The following is a 3,698-nucleotide window of genomic DNA, read 5'->3' on the forward strand; positions in this document are numbered from 1 at the left end:
TTGGGTAGTGAAGGGCGGGATACAAATCCAATCTCTTCTACTCCTCTCTTCTTCAGTTGTTTCTTATGGAAATTTTGTGACTGTTTCTCTTGCTGTTTTGATTATTAAGATATTGTGGTACCATATACATATTTCTTTATATACTCAACTTTTATTCCACCCTTCCTTCAAGGAACTCTGTACATTGTCGTCATCCCCCCATTTTATCACTAAAACAATATAACAAGATGGTTAACAGCTATTTGTTGTTGCAAAACCACTTAAGGAACCCCAATTCAGCAGCTGAATAAGACATCATTTGTAGTTCTTTTGTTGAAGAATTATGTCATTCAGGTCAGCTAAACGGTGTCCTGGGATGCCAAGTGTGGTATAGTGGTAGGGGGTCAGACTAGTATCTGGGAGACTCAGGTTTGAATCTGCAGTCTGCCATGGAAGCTCACGGAGTCATTGTCTTTCAATTTAACCAATTTTTTGGGATCGTTGTTGTGGGGATAAAATGGATGAAGGGAAAATGGTATATTTTTAAAAACTTTTTAAATTTATATAACAACAAACATAACATTGGGGTACAACATTTCAATCTTTCTTTTCCTCTATTAAACTACTTCATACATTAATTCTATATCATTTCCCCACCTACTATTATCATATAATGTTTGCAAATATATGTATACATTCTTTTATTCTACTATTATAGGTTTTGTCTAAACATATTGTTAAATTCTTTCTTTGGATATATAAAAAGACATAATTCTTTACTTTCTTCTGGATATTAATGTAATGGTCTTACTCCATTATCAAGCTCAGAAATTCCCTCAGAAATTTCCCATCCCCTTTGTAGCTTTCCTCTTTTTCTTGATTTTCTGATTTCTTCTCTGAAGTTTTAAAGTCTTAATTTTGTGTCTTTTTCCCTTATAAGTGTAGAAATCTTCTGAGTATAAACATCTGTACTCAGTCTTTAGAATACTTTGTGAATCCAAGTGCTGGTTTATTTTGTTTCTCTGAGGTGAAATGTGACTCCTTATATTGGCAATTTCATCACCAATAGTTCTTTTATAAAGTCTCTGATACACATTTGAGGAAGTTTTGTGTCTCTTTATAGGCGCAAACTCCATTCTGTGGATCATGTCATCTTGATTGTAGGTTTCCTCAATATCCTCTACACAGTCATGTTTTTCCCCCTCCTCTTTCCAGGCTATATGAACTGTTTCCTTCTTACCGTAGTTTGTTGGATCTGCATTTCTGTTTCCTCTTGTGTAGGGTAAAAAATTTCTTTGACAGCCCTCTTTACAACTACCATAGCTGTGTTTTGAATTAAACTATGCTTATAAATTCCACTGTATCTGAAAATAAAGCCTCTGGCACCGTTTGAAGTTTATCTGTGCCATCCATTTTTTTCCAACAATGTGTTAAAACCAAAGAATCTCTAGAAATATTTTCCAACAAAGTTTAACAATTGCACCATGTCTAATAAGCATATAATCAACAATAATAAGCACATATCAACAATTGTTATAGTCATAACGTAAGTCGGGAATGCTATCTATTATTTACATTTCAAGACATTGAGATCAGAACAAAATAGAGATCTCTCGTTTCATCAAAGGAAAACATAAATTTGTTTGGGAATGTAATAAGTGAAAAAGTCAGGGTAAGGTCCAATTTTCTTTTTCCACTTGAGAGATCAAGTCTTCATATTCCATTTATTTGAAGTATAAACAACTTTAGTCCTCCTTTCAGCGTCTTCATGTTGTTCCAGCTGCTTTCTTTTTATTTCCAGACAAGGGGGGAAAGGAGGGGGGACTCTGTTTCTGTTCACCAAGATTCAGAGTCAAATTCAACTAGTTTTTCTCCAATTTTATATTTTATATTCCACAAAATACAGAAGATCTTTCTCTTTATTTGCTTTGTCCAAGAGGCTGTTTGAGAAGTTGCTTTGAATTCTCTTTGTAGCCGCCAGAAAGGAAGGAGGAGGGCAGGAAGTGAATTCTTCACCCCTCCATTCCATTATCTTTTTAAACTTTAAAGGGGCTTTAACAGTGGATAGCAGATTTTCTGATACTGTTGCTTTAAGATGTACTCACGATATTATACTTCATCGATGTTATGGATGGAGTCCCAGCTTCTCCCCCCTCCATTGGGGCTAGGGTTGCCAGCCTCCAGGTGGGGCCTGGGGATCTCCCGCTTTTACTACTGATCCCCAGCTGACAGAGATCAGTTCCCCTGGAGAAAATGGCTGCTTTGAAGGGTGGACTCTATGGCATTGTACTATGCTGAGCCCCCTCCCTTCCCCAAACCCCGCCCTCTCCTGGATCCACCCCGAAAATCTCCAGGTATTTTCCAAAACAGACTTGGCAACCCTAATTGGGGCAGTCACGACTACGTGCAGCCATGTCTACATGAGCGCTCGCTGCCTGCTCCTGCGTCAGGGCACATTCGGATCTCTGCCCGCTTGCTGCCGCTTGCCGGGTGGTCTAAATCAAGCCCCTTGCAATGAGCCCCTCTACGGGGAACTCATTGGAGTTTGGGAGCCCCTGACCCCTCTAAGGAAGCCGGTGATCCAGTCAACACTCGAGAGAGAGCTTCCCGGTGCGACCATTCTCATCACACCAAAACCCTGCCCTCCGGGAAAATGATACTGTTAAGTTGCTTTTGGTTCTCATTGGAGAAAAAAGCAGGATATCTGAGTAAAATTAAAATGTTCTATGACTCATTACTGAATGTGTCAATTTTTTCATTCCTCCTAAAGTGTCTGCAATGGGAAGAGTTATTCATTGCATCTGTAAAAGTGAGCTCTTAGTCTGCAAAAACTTACACTAAAATAAAATGGTGTTTTACTTTAAGTTCACAAGACTTCTCTACAAACAGCAGCTTAGAAATCTGTTTCATTCATACCTACCCCATGGTCTCCATATTATTTATTTCCAGGCCCAGTGTATTCATACTGACTTTGTCACTTGCACTATATTTTATGTATTTCTGGCATTTTAATTTATTTATTTGGATATTTTATACCACATTTTTAGGCAGTAGCAATTCCATTTAGTATTTAGTCCCTCTGCACAGTAGTTATTATATTAAATGTGCATGGCTGTGGTCACACTGGCGGTTTGGCACGGATTTGTTGCCAATACGCTAAAGGCGCTTCAGGTTCTTTGACTTATGTGGCTAGCCAATAAACCACACAGTGAAAACAATCACCCAGGTAGTAAAGGGTAATAAAAAGTATTTATTCAAATAAAGGAAGTACTCCACAGCTTTTCAGCCTGAGTACTTCAATGAGTGGAGACAATACACAGACTTATATACTCTTCTTGTTCCTTCTCACTTTACATCATCACTGACATCATTTAGACATGCTCAGTTCAGTCTTCTTTGATCAGTCAGTTATCAATCTTATCCTTGGCACACAGGATGGTAGCTGACAGAGTTTCTTACTCCTACAACCGCAGGTGTAGGCCATTATTCTTGATTTACGGCTTTGTTTACAACTCCCAGTCTTCTGTTCTTCTGGCTGGATTTTCCAGGCTGAGGTCATTCTCAGTATTAAGTTTTCAGCTCAATTACCATAATTGTTCTTCTTTACACAATATAGGCACATAAACATGTTTTAAAGCATTTCATAAACATAAAACATAAATCATCATTACAATAACATTTTGTGACTTTTCTGTTAAAGAATATATAGACATATTAAA

Source organism: Gekko japonicus, unplaced genomic scaffold, assembly GCF_001447785.1.
Source record: "Gekko japonicus isolate JY-2015 unplaced genomic scaffold, Gekko_japonicus_V1.1 scaffold1967, whole genome shotgun sequence".
NCBI classification, from domain to species: domain Eukaryota; kingdom Metazoa; phylum Chordata; class Lepidosauria; order Squamata; family Gekkonidae; genus Gekko; species Gekko japonicus.